This window comes from Mya arenaria, chromosome 13 (genome assembly GCF_026914265.1).
Source record: "Mya arenaria isolate MELC-2E11 chromosome 13, ASM2691426v1".
Classification (NCBI taxonomy): Eukaryota; Metazoa; Mollusca; class Bivalvia; order Myida; family Myidae; genus Mya; species Mya arenaria.
Window position 1 is genome coordinate 45,551,182 of NC_069134.1, and position 18,994 is coordinate 45,570,175.

Consider the following 18,994-nt stretch of genomic DNA (forward strand, 5'->3'; position numbering starts at 1 on the left):
AAATGTGTTTTCTAGTTTGTTTTTATTATAAAAGTGTTAATAAATCTGCATGGTGCTGAAAAAAATAATTAATGTCTTAAATTTCAAACCTGCAGCATCAATTAGCGCCATGTTGTCAAGAATATCTGGACAATTGAATGAAATATGCATGGACCGAAATGACAGCTGGTTTTTCATTGACAAAAGATGCCTTTCAGGCAGTTTTAAGATTATGCTATTCAAAGTATGAGGGTAATTGGTACAGTTTTCACTCATATTCAGATGATGGCTGATATTTGCTGATAAACATGTATCCTCTTAGCAGCAGGGAATAAGTAAATGACATAGTTTTAATGATCAATATTGGAGATGTAACCTTGACCTCCAAATCCAAAGGGGTCATCTGCTGGTCACCCCAAACCTAAATTTCAAGTTTGAAGGCCATGGGTGCAGACTTTGTCGAGTTGTCACACAGGCAAGCTTTTTGCGTTCAATGGTCTGTGACAAATCAATAGGGCTCACCTACTCGTCAGGCCCAAGCCCAAAGCCAAGTTGTTCAAGGGCCAAGGGTGCAGGCTTTGTCCAGTCATTATTAGTACAACCTTTTAGCATTCAAGGTCACTGTGACCTTGACTTTTGACCCAATGACCCCTTAAATCAATAGGATCTTCTAATAGTCAGACTTAGCCTCCATGTTGAGTTTGAGGGCCATAGGTGCAGGCATTGTCAACTTATCAGTCAGATGTATGGTTTGACACCTTCCTGTTCAAGGTCACTGTGACCTTTGACCATATTACCCCTAAAATCAAAAGGGGTAATCTACTGGTTAAACCAAACTTTCATGTCAAGTTTGACAATAGGTCTAGGAATTGTAGAGTTATCACCCGGAAAAGCTTTGGTCTACTGTCAGACAGACGGACGTAGCGGCCAACATGTGCAAAGCAATATACTCCTCTTCTTTGAAAGGGGCATAATAAATTGAAATTGATTAAATATTTTTGTTTATTATGTTAATTAACTTACACTACATACAACAAGTACCATTTTGATATTTTCGAATGCTCATTTGGGCATGTACATGGGTTTTGATCTGACTATGAACATGAAACTACATAGTGATGTTCCCTCCTATCAATTCTAAATTTAAATAACCATGAGAAAAAAAAATGTTTTCACTGCACCATGAATAAATATGTCAAACAAAATAAAAGTTATTCAAGATTAATTTAACACTGTTCTTTTGATGATTTCCGTGCATTCTTGACTGCAGGTTTTTCCCATTTTCTCACACAGTTATTTCATATTGGCCTTACAAGGTCAGATCTTGAGTTGGGTCTTCATTGCTGGACACTATCTCTTTATCTCCACACAGAAAACACACTGGTGCAAGTTTCACTGCAACAACTGCAAAAAAAGTTATATTATATTCTAACTGAACTCTGCATCAATCAATATTCAATTATTTTTTATTGGATTTAGGAAATGTCTTTGTTTTAAAGGGTTCATATAAATTAATGCATTTTTTCCAATTTAATGCATTATCATGCTGGACTCTTTGACATTGATGGTTAAAACAAAGAAGGCATATGATTTGTGTACAGATTAAACATTATTAATTATAAATGTGTTCTTTAATTAATAGACAAGTGGCAACAATTTCCCCAGTTAAAAAAGCTTACATTTGTATATCTGCAGATTAATCATTTGCATTTCTTTTGCTTTGATCATTTAAGTCAAATGAGTTAGACATGATAATGCATTAAAATAAGAAATATATTTTTGGGCATCAATCTATAGTGTGTGCCTTCAATCTAGAAATAAATTTCTTCTCAACAGATGCTAAATTATAAAAAAATATATAAACCAAGATTTTGATTATGACATACCTGCATAGTTAGTGGTCTCCATAACTGCTCAGAAATGCTCCCTATGACAAACTAAGTGCTGGTGTATGGCTGGGTAATAGTGCTGCTCCAACCAATAGCGCAATTCTTCCTACAGGTGGACCAGCTCCTCAATATGGTTTCTGTCATGGCAGTGATAACAGTATGTAACATGCCCTTTTCTACTTTCCAGAGAATGAATCTTCCAATCAAAATTACAAATTTAAGAACAAATATATACATATGCACATGTAATGTTGTTAAAAACAAACCATTTAGATGCCACAAAACTATAAGATTTTAGGTGAAAATTGAGCCAAATCAAAACATTTAGTCATTTAAAGCTGCACTCTCACAGATTTACTGTTTTTACAACTTTTGTCTTGGAAAGACCTATTTTTTGGCTAAAATATCTGCAAACCAGTGATATAAGACTACTGACAAAATATTAGATTGCAGACTTCCATATTTCAGGTTGAAAACAAAATTTTATGGCTTAAAGCGTTACTAACGGTTTAAGAAAAATGCATAAAACATTTTGAACTTAAATATAAACATTTTCTGACAAATTTATTGTCAGCAATCTTATATGAATGGTTAACATGCATTTTCACATAAATTGGCCCGTTCCAAGACAAAAAATAAATAAAGTAGTCAAAACATTCAATCTGTAAGAGTGCTGCACTCTCAGTCACAGATTGAGGGTTTTGACAACTTCTTTTACCTTTTGGCTTGGAATAAGCTAATGAAAAGCAGTATGAAAACTGATGAAATAAGACTGCTGACAAAAGATAAGATCATGTTTTTTATATTTACATTTGTAACTATTGGTTTTATGGTTAAAATCATTACTAACGCTTTACTAATAATGAGATTTTTGGCACAGAACATCATCTTTTGACCGTATTAAAATAAGAAAACAGCGTTCCAATATTTTCAGTTGTCTTTTTTGACTGAATTAATATAAGAAAGCAGCGATCCCCTTTTTCCAGTTGTCTGTTATGTCCAGTGTTCAGAAATTCGCATAAAATAATTCATTACAAGACCAAGAAATAAAAAAAGAGTTGGTAAAACAGACAATCTGTGAGAGTGCAGCTTTAACATATGATATGCATTATCAGCCAAGTGCAGACCTACTCACATCCTGGCTACACAACCAGTACATTCATCAGCTTTACTGATTCGAACCAGGCACATTTATATTGGTAGACTAGCATTTTACCATTCTGTGCTGGCCAGTAAAGTTCTCATTTGAATTAGAATTCAAAATGTGTATACCTTTATTCATTGTTTTTGCCAACTCTGTTTCAACTGATCTTCCTAAATGAATGAGAAGTTTCAAAAAATAATTACAATATCTCAGTAAATACCTGCAATTATGTGTTTCTTGTGCAATCTGTCAGCTTTGGTAGGCTCAGGTTTCATTTTGTCCACCTCAATACTTGTAATCTTCTAGTCTGATGTACTGCCATCCAATTTTTAAGTCAGGTCAGGCAGCCATTTCAGCTTTGTTCCAGTTGATTGTATCAGATGATGTTAACAATACTAGCCTTGTATCCAGGCACTTCTCAATCTGAGAGTTTACAAAAGAACACGGCCTGTAATATTTAATAAAAAAATCATAATTGTTTACTCCTGGATGATGGGTTCTAAAGTAAACCTTTGAGAAAAGATGCTACTGGTATGGTGCTTGAACCCACGACCATGTGAACACTTGCATGGAGATCTGTCAAACTGAGCTAACTGGGTAACTGATTTTTAGGCAGCTCCCAGCTTGGCTCTACAATTGACAGGTGCATTATACATTATAGAGACAAGCACTAGTCCAAATAATAGTGACTTAACTGATCTTTTTACAAATTTTGAAATGCCATATCATTCACATACAATTTTTTGTACCAAAAAATCACCTGCAAGGCTGCGGTGCATAGATTTACATAGATGTAAAATGGTTGTGTTTAAATGCATTAAATGCTTGTTTTGTGAAAAAAATCTTTGCACTTACATGGTAATAACTAAAATACGAATATAAACCTTTAATATCTATTTCAAACATATAATACTTATCTAACTACGATTTCAATATCTTTCAACCCCCACCCTGTTTTGCACAAACCCGATTAGACGTAAGGGATTGGAAGAATCCCATATAACACGTCTATTTTTTAGACTATTGAAGCATATATGTTCTTTTTTTATGGTTGAGACGTTTCAGGTTAAACAATTAAAAATGCGAAATAATTTTAGTAAATAATCTACTCTGAATTGAAAGTAACATGAATATGTTGTAGTGAAGGATTTGCCATAAAAGAGTCCGTCAACGTACAAATATTTAGACTAAGAGATGTAGATCAGCAAGATGTACCTTCTAGTACAAATAATTGTACGTTGACAGATTTTTTTTACGATTTTTGAAACAGCAAATCCTTCACGTACAAATTGTTTGGTACGAAAAGTGGGTAGTTATTCCGATCGGGATTCCGGGTTAAAGCATATTGCATCTATAACATATCATAAAAACAAGAAATATTACCAGATAATGTTGTTATTTTATATAAATTCCGTAACCAAAAAGTAATATCAAGCAAATAATTATGAGTTTGATGGGTTTTTTCTTCATTTCATTCTGTCAAAACATAACAATATATACATGAAGGGCACCTGCAAGGCTGCAGTTCACAGTTTTACAACAATCGGAACATTTCGGCCATCAATTGTAACAACTCGCCATCTTCAGTAAGCTTCGAGATAGTCAATCCCTGTTGGATACTCGCTGAGGTGTTCAGATTGTTCGGCCAAGGCCGAGTTGTTACGATTGTATTATCTCGAAGCTTGTCGGAGGTGGCCGAATTATTACGATTGGGTCAAGTTGTTCCACTTGGCATAATTGTTGTCTGTGTCAGTCAACTTTCCTTTTAATGAAAAGGTGAATAATGTGTTTTAATGCATTAAATGCTTGTTTTTTTTGCAAAATAGCTTTGCACTTCCATGGTAAAATATGAATATAAATCTTTACTTTATTATCCATTTCAACCATAATATACTTCACTTAATACAATTTCAATATTTTTCAAACACCCCCGCTTTTTGCACAAAACCGTTTAGACGTTAGGGATTGGAAGAATCCCGTATAACACGTCTATTTTTTCAGACTAATGTACATGTACCTCGGTCGGTGGAATTACCGAAATCCCGAAAATCCCCGTAAATACCGAAAATCCCTTCCATTCTCTGAGGTATATAGCGTTTTCTTTAATACGCCTTATTCCAGAAGCCCATAATGCTTTGCGACAAAGGTGACTTCCGGTTTATTTCCGCATTCAATTTCCTAGTTATCGATACGAGTGAAAGGAAGAGCATACTTGGCAAAATAGATCGATAGGTGAGTAAAACATGTTAGGAACATCAGGTTATACATTCTTCTATAAATATCTACCGTTTTTTGTAAATGTCAATGAAGTTTTTGACGTTTATACCCAACTTCAATACACATTTAAGTGGGTGGGGTAAAATAACAAATATAATGGTAAAGACTTTCATAGTAGTTCTCAAAGACTTCAAATACATATTGGTTGTTATAAATTATGCATTCAATTGTGGTTTGTTGAGTTTGTTATTAAATTTAATGAATGATATGTTGCAATTAGTGTGAAATTGTTAAAATCTGCAACTTCAAAACAGTCAAGTAAATGAAGCTTAAATGTGATTAAGAAGGGCATTTAAATACTGACTGCTGTGCTGTATGTAAACAAATATGCAGGTCTTAAAATAACAGCTTATTAATATTGTACTAGTAAATTGTAACTATTTAAATATCTGACTGATATTAAAGCTGCACTCTCACAGATTAAACATTTTGACAACTGTTTTTTTTGTCTTCGACTGCCAATTTATGCAAACATGCAAGAAAACCAGTGATATAAGACTGCTGACAAAACATTGGATCGCAGATTTTCATTTTTAAATATATAAAATAATTTTTAATGCATTTTTCTTAAACCGTTAGTAACGCTTTTAAAATTAGCCATAAAATAATAATTTTTAAATGAAGATATGAAAATCGGTGATCTGATTTTTTTTGTCAGCAGGCTTATATCACTGGTTTGCAGATATTTACGCAGAAATTGCCTCTTTCCAAGACAACAAATAAAAAAAGTTGTCAAAACGGTATATCTGTGAGAGTGCAGCTTTAACAGTTAAGAGTCTTTTATATTTTTATTTTTTTCTGGCTAAGTTGGATGATGATAAAACTATTTATTTTATTTCAGAGATGTCCATTCTGGATGTTTGATTCCGCCAAGTTGATGCTCAACAGGAGTAGGCAGTTGATACCATTGATCTGATAGCACCTGCTATATCAGTGGTTTTACAAGAAAAATTTGTGCAAAACACAAGAGACGGAATCGGTTCAAGAACAGAGATAAAATAAATAAAGTGTGTCAATATGAATGAAAACTTTATTGACTGCAAGGACTAAAGAAATGCACACAAGTGACATAAATTTAAATGTTTGGTACAAAAAGTAGACATTTAGAACTTAAAATTATGACACAAGATGTGAAACAACACTTTATAGCCGATAACAGTCGGACAAGAGATTTTTCAAGAAGAAGCAAGATGTGGTTTTTTAACCCTTGGCAAATGAACCTTTAAAGGGATTATTGCATACCAAGGACAATTTATTGTTATTGAATTATATCATGTTTAATGTTATTATTAAATTGTAAAAAATACCGTTGTTATTAATATGATTGTCTATGATCTTTTTATTCCAATGACTGTGTAAACTCCCATGGTTAATATTAAAAAGACATAAAATCGAGTTAACGTTTGTGGGCAATAACTAGCCACCCGGTTAACTTAGTTTGTAGGAGCACCGTGCTTTTTCTGGCAAACATTGGTTCGAGCTTTTTCCTATCATGTTACTTTAGTATTGTTATAGTCAATAAGCCTAGGTGTCGTTAGCGCAGTACTGTAGGCCGAATATTATCTTGGCCCAAATTCAAACAGCCTCGAGATTTAAATGAAACTTGGTACACATGCAAATTTCCAGAAACAATAGGCTCATGTCCAGCAAGATAATACATAATATTTCAAGACTTGAATGATTCAATACATCTGCTCCTTTGTATTTTAATTTTCATAACTAAAATTGTTCATCATTGTAAATACAGCGCTCAAGTTTAAAGCTGCATTCTCAGACTGACCATTTTGACAAAAAAATGTCTGAAAACCAGTGATATAAGATTGCTGATGGAAGATCAAAAAACATTTTTACAGAATTATCTTGACCGGTTTTACAAAAAAAATGTCTGAAAACCAGTGATAAAAGATCAGATAACATTTGTACGTATCTTTGTTTGAAAATGGATATATTTATGGTTAAAAAGCGTTTCTAACGCTTTAAGAAGTCTTTTGACAGTGTTTCAAACAACTGAGATCTGTTATTTTGTGAATCATCTTACATGACTGACTGAATTGAAGGCAATTATATCAAAATCAGTTAATCTGTAAGATTGCAGTTTTAAAGGTGCATGTCCCTAAAGGTCAATTGGCAGGAGATCTCCTCAAATTTAATGAAGAACCATACATTCAATGATGCAATTCAACTTATTCATTTTGATGAGAATCAGCATTTAAAGAAGTTACCATAAGCTCTGATGTTTTTGCTGTGCTTTTTTATGACAAATTTATCATTTCTGTAGAAAATGTCTGACACTATCATACAGATTGTAGCAAAAGAAACAAAAAATGGTTGTACAGAATTAATGTTTATTTAAATATCTATAAAAAGAGTTGTTCATATAATAAAACATTATGATGCACATTGTAAATGTAAAACATAACTGAAGTACAAGGACATAAAAAAATATTTAATTTTATATATTTATATGATTTTTGAATAATAATATTTCTTATGATAACAATAATAATAATAAGTGTTGAATACTAAGCACTTAACATATTATATATGTATGAATATCAATAATAACAGTCAAAAAACAACAGTTCAACCAACAAAAGAGATCCAACAAGTACTAGCAATGGGAATCAAACCAATATGACCCAACAGTGATTCAAATAACACTAGTTGTCTATCACACATTCTGTCCAACAAGCAGTCCAAACAACACTGGTGGTCCAACCAACACTTCCAGTCCAACCATTTATAATTGTTCAACCAACACGTATGGTCCATCCAATATAGCGGCCCAGTAAGCAATAGATGCCAAACCAACAATAGCATGTCGGGTACTAGCTGTCCATCACGTTGCTACCAATCTAGCAGCCCAACCAATTGTAGTGATGTTCTTCATTGAAAGTAATGATCTCAGAAGGTAACATCAGCATATTTGAATCATATCTGTAAAGAAAGGAATGGAACATAAAAAGCATATTTTTATAAAAAAAGTAAGTTACTCTCAGACTTATTTATGAATGGGTTTTAAGACAATCTGGAACCCGATTTAATTCCAGGCCTGGGGGTATGCGACTAGTCCGGTGGCCATCATAATATTTGAAAATAACAAATCATTCAGAGGACTACACAGGTGATAGCATGACATAATTACTCTAAGTAAAATGTTTATTACATAGTAATAAAATACACACAGCAGTATAAATATCATAATTTATATTGATGATGATTTATTTATGTTCATTCATAAGACTATTAGTTATACCTGGTAATGTACATACAGATTCCTCATTAGATTATGACTGTCAGATAGTAAAACAGACTAATGTATTATTTGTGTTAATTTTCAAAACAAATGTTTTAAAATAGATGAGGATTTGTTGTTTATAAAACTCCAATAAGAATAGTAACTGCAGTCTTTTCTGAACCATCTACCCCACCCACCAGAACTAACTGTCCAAGTAAACAGTCAAGCGATTTATAGCTCATGACATTCAAATAATATCACAATAATGTAATATAAACTCATTAAAATGACAAATCTAATAAAAATAAATAAATTATAACAAACCAGGAATGATAATTTGTCCGTATTTATCGCTGTTATTGTACTTCGTCATAACCCGGAAATAAACCGGAAGTCACCATGCCGCAAAGGATTATGGTCTATTGGAAAGTCGAGAATACGCCTTATTCCAGAAGCCCATAATGCTTTGCGACAAAGGTGACTTCCGGTTTATTTCCGCATTCAATTTCCTAGTTATCGATACGAGTGAAAGGAAGAGCATACTTGGCAAAATAGATCGATAGGTGAGTAAAACATGTTAGGAACATCAGGTTATACATTCTTCTATAAATATCTACCGTTTTTTGTAAATGTCAATGAAGTTTTTGACGTTTATACCCAACTTCATTACACATTTAAGTGGGTGGGGTAAAATAACAAATATAATGGTAAAGACTTTCATAGTAGTTCTCAAAGACTTCAAATACATATTGGTTGTTATAAATTATGCATTCAATTGTGGTTTGTTGAGTTTGTTATTAAATTTAATGAATGATATGTTGCAATTAGTGTGAAATTGTTAAAATCTGCAACTTCAAAACAGTCAAGTAAATGAAGCTTAAATGTGATTAAGAAGGGCATTTAAATACTGACTGCTGTGCTGTATGTAAACAAATATGCAGGTCTTAAAATAACAGCTTATTAATATTGTACTAGTAAATTGTAACTATTTAAATATCTGACTGATATTAAAGCTGCACTCTCACAGATTAAACATTTTGACAACTGTTTTTTTTGTCTTCGACTGCCAATTTATGCAAACATGCAAGAAAACCAGTGATATAAGACTGCTGACAAAACATTGGATCGCAGATTTTCATTTTTAAATATATAAAATAATTTTTAATGCATTTTTCTTAAACCGTTAGTAACGCTTTTAAAATTAGCCATAAAATAATAATTTTTAAATGAAGATATGAAAATCGGTGATCTGATTTTTTTTGTCAGCAGGCTTATATCACTGGTTTGCAGATATTTACGCAGAAATTGCCTCTTTCCAAGACAACAAATAAAAAAAGTTGTCAAAACGGTATATCTGTGAGAGTGCAGCTTTAACAGTTAAGAGTCTTTTATATTTTTATTTTTTTCTGGCTAAGTTGGATGATGATAAAACTATTTATTTTATTTCAGAGATGTCCATTCTGGATGTTTGATTCCGCCAAGTTGATGCTCAACAGGAGTAGGCAGTTGATACCATTGATCTGATAGCACCTGCTATATCAGTGGTTTTACAAGAAAAATTTGTGCAAAACACAAGAGACGGAATCGGTTCAAGAACAGAGATAAAATAAATGAAGTGTGTCAATATGAATGAAAACTTTATTGACTGCAAGGACTAAAGAAATGCACACAAGTGACATAAATTTAAATGTTTGGTACAAAAAGTAGACATTTAGAACTTAAAATTATGACACAAGATGTGAAACAACACTTTATAGCCGATAACAGTCGGACAAGAGATTTTCAAGAAGAAGCAAGATGTGTTTTTTTAACCCTTGGCAAATGAACCTTTAAAGGGATTATTGCATACCAAGGACAATTTATTGTTATTGAATTATATCATGTTTAATGTTATTATTAAATTGTAAAAAATACCGTTGTTATTAATATGATTGTCTATGATCTTTTTATTCCAATGACTGTGTAAACTCCCATGGTTAATATTAAAAAGACATAAAATCGAGTTAACGTTTGTGGGCAATAACTAGCCACCCGGTTAACTTAGTTTGTTGGAGCACCGTGCTTTTTCTGGCAAACATTGGTTCGAGCTTTTTCCTATCATGTTACTTTAGTATTGTTATAGTCAATAAGCCTAGGTGTCGTTAGCGCAGTACTGTAGGCCGAATATTTTCTTGGCCCAAATTCAAACAGCCTCGAGATTTAAATGAAACTTGGTACACATGCAAATTTCCAGAAACAATAGGCTCATGTCCAGCAAGATAATACATAATATTTCAAGACTTGAATGATTCAATACATCTGCTCCTTTGTATTTTAATTTTCATAACTAAAATTGTTCATCATTGTAAATACAGTGCTCAAGTTTAAAGCTGCATTCTCAGACTGACCATTTTGACAAAAAAATGTCTGAAAACCAGTGATATAAGATTGCTGATGGAAGATCAAAAAACATTTTTACAGAATTATCTTGACCGGTTTTACAAAAAAATGTCTGAAAACCAGTGATAAAAGATCAGATAACATTTGTACGTATCTTTGTTTGAAAATGGATATATTTATGGTTAAAAAGCGTTTCTAACGCTTTAAGAAGTCTTTTGACAGTGTTTCAAACAACTGAGATCTGTTATTTTGTGAATCATCTTACATGACTGACTGAATTGAAGGCAATTATATCAAAATCAGTTAATCTGTAAGATTGCAGTTTTAAAGGTGCATGTCCCTAAAGGTCAATTGGCAGGAGATCTCATCAAATTTAATGAAGAACCATACATTCAATGATGCAATTCAACTTATTCATTTTGATGAGAATCAGCATTTAAAGAAGTTACCATAAGCTCTGATGTTTTTGCTGTGCTTTTTTATGACAAATTTATCATTTCTGTAGAAAATGTCTGACACTATCATACAGATTGTAGCAAAAGAAACAAAAAATGGTTGTACAGAATTAATGTTTATTTAAATATCTATAAAAAGAGTTGTTCATATAATAAAACATTATGATGCACATTGTAAATGTAAAACATAACTGAAGTACAAGGACATAAAAAAATATTTAATTTTATATATTTATATGATTTTTGAATAATAATATTTCTTATGATAACAATAATAATAATAAGTGTTGAATACTAAGCACTTAACATATTATATATGTATGAATATCAATAATAACAGTCAAAAAACAACAGTTCAACCAACAAAAGAGATCCAACAAGTACTAGCAATGGGAATCAAACCAATATGACCCAACAGTGATTCAAATAACACTAGTTGTCTATCACACATTCTGTCCAACAAGCAGTCCAAACAACACTGGTGGTCCAACCAACACTTCCAGTCCAACCATTTATAATTGTTCAACCAACACGTATGGTCCATCCAATATAGCGGCCCAGTAAGCAATAGATGCCAAACCAACAATAGCATGTCGGGTACTAGCTGTCCATCACGTTGCTACCAATCTAGCAGCCCAACCAATTGTAGTGATGTTCTTCATTGAAAGTAATGATCTCAGAAGGTAACATCAGCATATTTGAATCATATCTGTAAAGAAAGGAATGGAACATAAAAAGCATATTTTTATAAAAAAAGTAAGTTACTCTCAGACTTATTTATGAATGGGTTTTAAGACAATCTGGAACCCGATTTAATTCCAGGCCTGGGGGTATGCGACTAGTCCGGTGGCCATCATAATATTTGAAAATAACAAATCATTCAGAGGACTACACAGGTGATAGCATGACATAATTACTCTAAGTAAAATGTTTATTACATAGTAATAAAATACACACAGCAGTATAAATATCATAATTTATATTGATGATGATTTATTTATGTTCATTCATAAGACTATTAGTTATACCTGGTAATGTACATACAGATTCCTCATTAGATTATGACTGTCAGATAGTAAAACAGACTAATGTATTATTTGTGTTAATTTTCAAAACAAATGTTTTAAAATAGATGAGGATTTGTTGTTTATAAAACTCCAATAAGAATAGTAACTGCAGTCTTTTCTGAACCATCTACCCCACCCACCAGAACTAACTGTCCAAGTAAACAGTCAAGCGATTTATAGCTCATGACATTCAAATAATATCACAATAATGTAATATAAACTCATTAAAATGACAAATCTAATAAAAATAAATAAATTATAACAAACCAGGAATGATAATTTGTCCGTATTTATCGCTGTTATTGTACTTCGTCATAACCCGGAAATAAACCGGAAGTCACCATGCCGCAAAGGATTATGGTCTATTGGAAAGTCGAGAATACGCCTTATTCCAGAAGCCCATAATGCTTTGCGACAAAGGTGACTTCCGGTTTATTTCCGCATTCAATTTCCTAGTTATCGATACGAGTGAAAGGAAGAGCATACTTGGCAAAATAGATCGATAGGTGAGTAAAACATGTTAGGAACATCAGGTTATACATTCTTCTATAAATATCTACCGTTTTTTGTAAATGTCAATGAAGTTTTTGACGTTTATACCCAACTTCATTACACATTTAAGTGGGTGGGGTAAAATAACAAATATAATGGTAAAGACTTTCATAGTAGTTCTCAAAGACTTCAAATACATATTGGTTGTTATAAATTATGCATTCAATTGTGGTTTGTTGAGTTTGTTATTAAATTTAATGAATGATATGTTGCAATTAGTGTGAAATTGTTAAAATCTGCAACTTCAAAACAGTCAAGTAAATGAAGCTTAAATGTGATTAAGAAGGGCATTTAAATACTGACTGCTGTGCTGTATGTAAACAAATATGCAGGTCTTAAAATAACAGCTTATTAATATTGTACTAGTAAATTGTAATTATTTAAATATCTGACTGATATTAAAGCTGCACTCTCACAGATTAAACATTTTGACAACTGTTTTTTTTGTCTTCGACTGCCAATTTATGCAAACATGCAAGAAAACCAGTGATATAAGACTGCTGACAAAACATTGGATCGCAGATTTTCATTTTTAAATATATAAAATAATTTTTAATGCATTTTTCTTAAACCGTTAGTAACGCTTTTAAAATTAGCCATAAAATAATAATTTTTAAATGAAGATATGAAAATCGGTGATCTGATTTTTTTTGTCAGCAGGCTTATATCACTGGTTTGCAGATATTTACGCAGAAATTGCCTCTTTCCAAGACAACAAATAAAAAAAGTTGTCAAAACGGTATATCTGTGAGAGTGCAGCTTTAACAGTTAAGAGTCTTTTATATTTTTATTTTTTTCTGGCTAAGTTGGATGATGATAAAACTATTTATTTTATTTCAGAGATGTCCATTCTGGATGTTTGATTCCGCCAAGTTGATGCTCAACAGGAGTAGGCAGTTGATACCATTGATCTGATAGCACCTGCTATATCAGTGGTTTTACAAGAAAAATTTGTGCAAAACACAAGAGACGGAATCGGTTCAAGAACAGAGATAAAATAAATGAAGTGTGTCAATATGAATGAAAACTTTATTGACTGCAAGGACTAAAGAAATGCACACAAGTGACATAAATTTAAATGTTTGGTACAAAAAGTAGACATTTAGAACTTAAAATTATGACACAAGATGTGAAACAACACTTTATAGCCGATAACAGTCGGACAAGAGATTTTTCAAGAAGAAGCAAGATGTGGTTTTTTAACCCTTGGCAAATGAACCTTTAAAGGGATTATTGCATACCAAGGACAATTTATTGTTATTGAATTATATCATGTTTAATGTTATTATTAAATTGTAAAAAATACCGTTGTTATTAATATGATTGTCTATGATCTTTTTATTCCAATGACTGTGTAAACTCCCATGGTTAATATTAAAAAGACATAAAATCGAGTTAACGTTTGTGGGCAATAACTAGCCACCCGGTTAACTTAGTTTGTTGGAGCACCGTGCTTTTTCTGGCAAACATTGGTTCGAGCTTTTTCCTATCATGTTACTTTAGTATTGTTATAGTCAATAAGCCTAGGTGTCGTTAGCGCAGTACTGTAGGCCGAATATTTTCTTGGCCCAAATTCAAACAGCCTCGAGATTTAAATGAAACTTGGTACACATGCAAATTTCCAGAAACAATAGGCTCATGTCCAGCAAGATAATACATAATATTTCAAGACTTGAATGATTCAATACATCTGCTCCTTTGTATTTTAATTTTCATAACTAAAATTGTTCATCATTGTAAATACAGTGCTCAAGTTTAAAGCTGCATTCTCAGACTGACCATTTTGACAAAAAAATGTCTGAAAACCAGTGATATAAGATTGCTGATGGAAGATCAAAAAACATTTTTACAGAATTATCTTGACCGGTTTTACAAAAAAAATGTCTGAAAACCAGTGATAAAAGATCAGATAACATTTGTACGTATCTTTGTTTGAAAATGGATATATTTATGGTTAAAAAGCGTTTCTAACGCTTTAAGAAGTCTTTTGACAGTGTTTCAAACAACTGAGATCTGTTATTTTGTGAATCATCTTACATGACTGACTGAATTGAAGGCAATTATATCAAAATCAGTTAATCTGTAAGATTGCAGTTTTAAAGGTGCATGTCCCTAAAGGTCAATTGGCAGGAGATCTCATCAAATTTAATGAAGAACCATACATTCAATGATGCAATTCAACTTATTCATTTTGATGAGAATCAGCATTTAAAGAAGTTACCATAAGCTCTGATGTTTTTGCTGTGCTTTTTTATGACAAATTTATCATTTCTGTAGAAAATGTCTGACACTATCATACAGATTGTAGCAAAAGAAACAAAAAATGGTTGTACAGAATTAATGTTTATTTAAATATCTATAAAAAGAGTTGTTCATATAATAAAACATTATGATGCACATTGTAAATGTAAAACATAACTGAAGTACAAGGACATAAAAAAATATTTAATTTTATATATTTATATGATTTTTGAATAATAATATTTCTTATGATAACAATAATAATAATAAGTGTTGAATACTAAGCACTTAACATATTATATATGTATGAATATCAATAATAACAGTCAAAAAACAACAGTTCAACCAACAAAAGAGATCCAACAAGTACTAGCAATGGGAATCAAACCAATATGACCCAACAGTGATTCAAATAACACTAGTTGTCTATCACACATTCTGTCCAACAAGCAGTCCAAACAACACTGGTGGTCCAACCAACACTTCCAGTCCAACCATTTATAATTGTTCAACCAACACGTATGGTCCATCCAATATAGCGGCCCAGTAAGCAATAGATGCCAAACCAACAATAGCATGTCGGGTACTAGCTGTCCATCACGGTGCTACCAATCTAGCAGCCCAACCAATTGTAGTGATGTTCTTCATTGAAAGTAATGATCTCAGAAGGTAACATCAGCATATTTGAATCATATCTGTAAAGAAAGGAATGGAACATAAAAAGCATATTTTTATAAAAAAAGTAAGTTACTCTCAGACTTATTTATGAATGGGTTTTAAGACAATCTGGAACCCGATTTAATTCCAGGCCTGGGGGTATGCGACTAGTCCGGTGGCCATCATAATATTTGAAAATAACAAATCATTCAGAGGACTACACAGGTGATAGCATGACATAATTACTCCAAGTAAAATGTTTATTACATAGTAATAAAATACACACAGCAGTATAAATATCATAATTTATATTGATGATGATTTATTTATGTTCATTCATAAGACTATTAGTTATACCTGGTAATGTACATACAGATTCCTCATTAGATTATGACTGTCAGATAGTAAAACAGACTAATGTATTATTTGTGTTAATTTTCAAAACAAATGTTTTAAAATAGATGAGGATTTGTTGTTTATAAAACTCCAATAAGAATAGTAACTGCAGTCTTTTCTGAACCATCTACCCCACCCACCAGAACTAACTGTCCAAGTAAACAGTCAAGCGATTTATAGCTCATGACATTCAAATAATATCACAATAATGTAATATAAACTCATTAAAATGACAAATCTAATAAAAATAAATAAATTATAACAAACCAGGAATGATAATTTGTCCGTATTTATCGCTGTTATTGTACTTCGTCATAACCCGGAAATAAACCGGAAGTCACCATGCCGCAAAGGATTATGGTCTATTGGAAAGTCGAGAATACGCCTTATTCCAGAAGCCCATAATGCTTTGCGACAAAGGTGACTTCCGGTTTATTTCCGCATTCAATTTCCTAGTTATCGATACGAGTGAAAGGAAGAGCATACTTGGCAAAATAGATCGATAGGTGAGTAAAACATGTTAGGAACATCAGGTTATACATTCTTCTATAAATATCTACCGTTTTTTGTAAATGTCAATGAAGTTTTTGACGTTTATACCCAACTTCAATACACATTTAAGTGGGTGGGGTAAAATAACAAATATAATGGTAAAGACTTTCATAGTAGTTCTCAAAGACTTCAAATACATATTGGTTGTTATAAATTATGCATTCAATTGTGGTTTGTTGAGTTTGTTATTAAATTTAATGAATGATATGTTGCAATTAGTGTGAAATTGTTAAAATCTGCAACTTCAAAACAGTCAAGTAAATGAAGCTTAAATGTGATTAAGAAGGGCATTTAAATACTGACTGCTGTGCTGTATGTAAACAAATATGCAGGTCTTAAAATAACAGCTTATTAATATTGTACTAGTAAATTGTAACTATTTAAATATCTGACTGATATTAAAGCTGCACTCTCACAGATTAAACATTTTGACAACTGTTTTTTTTGTCTTCGACTGCCAATTTATGCAAACATGCAAGAAAACCAGTGATATAAGACTGCTGACAAAACATTGGATCGCAGATTTTCATTTTTAAATATATAAAATAATTTTTAATGCATTTTTCTTAAACCGTTAGTAACGCTTTTAAAATTAGCCATAAAATAATAATTTTTAAATGAAGATATGAAAATCGGTGATCTGATTTTTTTTGTCAGCAGGCTTATATCACTGGTTTGCAGATATTTACGCAGAAATTGCCTCTTTCCAAGACAACAAATAAAAAAAGTTGTCAAAACGGTATATCTGTGAGAGTGCAGCTTTAACAGTTAAGAGTCTTTTATATTTTTATTTTTTTCTGGCTAAGTTGGATGATGATAAAACTATTTATTTTATTTCAGAGATGTCCATTCTGGATGTTTGATTCCGCCAAGTTGATGCTCAACAGGAGTAGGCAGTTGATATCATTGATCTGATAGCACCTGCTATATCAGTGGTTTTACAAGAAAAATTTGTGCAAAACACAAGAGACGGAATCGGTTCAAGAACAGAGATAAAATAAATGAAGTGTGTCAATATGAATGAAAACTTTATTGACTGCAAGGACTAAAGAAATGCACACAAGTGACATAAATTTAAATGTTTGGTACAAAAAGTAGACATTTAGAACTTAAAATTATGACACAAGATGTGAAACAACACTTTATAGCCGATAACAGTCGGACAAGAGATTTTTCAAGAAGAAGCAAGATGTGGTTTTTTAACCCTTGGCAAATGAACCTTTAAAGGGATTATTGCATACCAAGGACAATTTATTGTTATTGAATTATATCATGTTTAATGTTATTATTAAATTGTAAAAAATACCGTTGTTATTAATATGATTGTCTATGATCTTTTTATTCCAATGACTGTGTAAACTCCCATGGTTAATATTAAAAAGACATAAAATCGAGTTAACGTTTGTGGGCAATAACTAGCCACCCGGTTAACTTAGTTTGTTGGAGCACCGTGCTTTTTCTGGCAAACATTGGTTCGAGCTTTTTCCTATCATGTTACTTTAGTATTGTTATAGTCAATAAGCCTAGGTGTCGTTAGCGCAGTACTGTAGGCCGAATATTTTCTTGGCCCAAATTCAAACAGCCTCGAGATTTAAATGAAACTTGGTACACATGCAAATTTCCAGAAACAATAGGCTCATGTCCAGCAAGATAATACATAATATTTCAAGACTTGAATGATTCAATACATCTGCTCCTTTGTATTTTAATTTTCATAACTAAAATTGTTCATCATTGTAAATACAGTGCTCAAGTTTAAAGCTGCATTCTCAGACTGACCATTTTGACAAAAAAATGTCTGAAAACCAGTGATATAAGATTGCTGATGGAAGATCAAAAAACATTTTTACAGAATTATCTTGACCGGTTTTACAAAAAAAATGTCTGAAAACCAGTGATAAAAGATCAGATAACATTTGTACGTATCTTTGTTTGAAAATGGATATATTTATGGTTAAAAAGCGTTTCTAACGCTTTAAGAAGTCTTTTGACAGTGTTTCAAACAACTGAGATCTGTTATTTTGTGAATCATCTTACATGACTGACTGAATTGAAGGCAATTATATCAAAATCAGTTAATCTGTAAGATTGCAGTTTTAAAGGTGCATGTCCCTAAAGGTCAATTGGCAGGAGATCTCATCAAATTTAATGAAGAACCATACATTCAA

General features: G+C 32.1%; 7 long non-coding RNA genes across 8 annotated transcripts; 3 read left to right on the plus strand and 4 right to left on the minus strand.

The window, feature by feature from the left end:
- Positions 1-963: 963 nt before the first annotated feature.
- Positions 964-4,933, minus strand: LOC128213666 (uncharacterized). Of its 2 annotated transcripts, XR_008257771.1 has the most exons (4): positions 4,912-4,933; positions 3,233-3,435; positions 1,866-2,005; positions 964-1,383 (listed from the first exon to the last, which is right to left on the minus strand). It is a non-coding gene; the product is annotated as an uncharacterized LOC128213666 (long non-coding RNA). The 2 variants fall into 2 exon arrangements; XR_008257772.1 differs by lacking the exons at positions 3,233-3,435; positions 4,912-4,933 and having other exon boundaries at positions 1,866-2,069.
- A 188-nt stretch (positions 4,934-5,121) lies between these two features.
- On the plus strand, positions 5,122-6,595 carry LOC128213673 (uncharacterized). The gene is made up of 2 exons (XR_008257779.1): positions 5,122-5,244; positions 6,131-6,595. It is a non-coding gene; the product is annotated as an uncharacterized LOC128213673 (long non-coding RNA).
- Positions 6,596-7,721: 1,126 nt separating this feature from the next.
- LOC128213672 (uncharacterized) lies at positions 7,722-8,947 on the minus strand. Its single transcript, XR_008257778.1, has 2 exons — positions 8,852-8,947; positions 7,722-8,226 (listed from the first exon to the last, which is right to left on the minus strand). It is a non-coding gene; the product is annotated as an uncharacterized LOC128213672 (long non-coding RNA).
- A 2,618-nt stretch (positions 8,948-11,565) lies between these two features.
- LOC128213671 (uncharacterized) lies at positions 11,566-12,791 on the minus strand. The gene is made up of 2 exons (XR_008257777.1): positions 12,696-12,791; positions 11,566-12,070 (listed from the first exon to the last, which is right to left on the minus strand). It is a non-coding gene; the product is annotated as an uncharacterized LOC128213671 (long non-coding RNA).
- Positions 12,792-12,797: 6 nt separating this feature from the next.
- On the plus strand, positions 12,798-14,285 carry LOC128213667 (uncharacterized). The gene is made up of 2 exons (XR_008257773.1): positions 12,798-12,934; positions 13,821-14,285. It is a non-coding gene; the product is annotated as an uncharacterized LOC128213667 (long non-coding RNA).
- Positions 14,286-15,411: 1,126 nt separating this feature from the next.
- Positions 15,412-16,636, minus strand: LOC128213668 (uncharacterized). Its single transcript, XR_008257774.1, has 2 exons — positions 16,542-16,636; positions 15,412-15,916 (listed from the first exon to the last, which is right to left on the minus strand). It is a non-coding gene; the product is annotated as an uncharacterized LOC128213668 (long non-coding RNA).
- A 6-nt stretch (positions 16,637-16,642) lies between these two features.
- Positions 16,643-18,131, plus strand: LOC128213664 (uncharacterized). The gene is made up of 2 exons (XR_008257769.1): positions 16,643-16,780; positions 17,667-18,131. It is a non-coding gene; the product is annotated as an uncharacterized LOC128213664 (long non-coding RNA).
- The last annotated feature ends 863 nt before the right edge of the window (positions 18,132-18,994 follow it).